Raw genomic sequence first — 315 nt, forward strand, 5'->3', positions numbered from 1 at the left:
TCCGTGACGTCCCTGACCCGAGCCCCAGGCATGACGCAGAGTTCATCTAGTCCAAACCCTGCTCAAGGCAGGATTGTACCTGAGAATCCCAGTTTCAGTCAAGCATGATAAATCTAACATGTTCTAACTGTTCTGTTAGGGGGTTAGTCACTCAAATACTACTATGAGAAATGTTATAATTTGCCACAAATGAATTTTCTGTTTTTCCATATTTGAAACCCTTCCTTCTTATTCTCCTCACCTCCAAATGTTTGGTTGCAAATGAACTAAAGCCAGTGACTAAAAATAATATAATTCATGCTTTTGGGGTCGGTC

The 315-nt window shown here is 41.0% G+C and overlaps 1 protein-coding gene across 1 annotated transcript in view; it reads left to right on the forward strand.

Annotated features, from left to right (window-relative positions):
• CPQ (carboxypeptidase Q) overlaps nt 1-315 on the forward strand; it is a 394,576-nt gene that overhangs the window by 251,698 nt on the left and 142,563 nt on the right. The window lies entirely within an intron of this gene.

This window comes from Gavialis gangeticus, unplaced genomic scaffold, assembly GCF_001723915.1.
Source record: "Gavialis gangeticus isolate Ggan-Ray unplaced genomic scaffold, GavGan_comp1, whole genome shotgun sequence".
In the NCBI taxonomy this organism is placed as follows: Eukaryota; Metazoa; Chordata; order Crocodylia; family Gavialidae; genus Gavialis; species Gavialis gangeticus.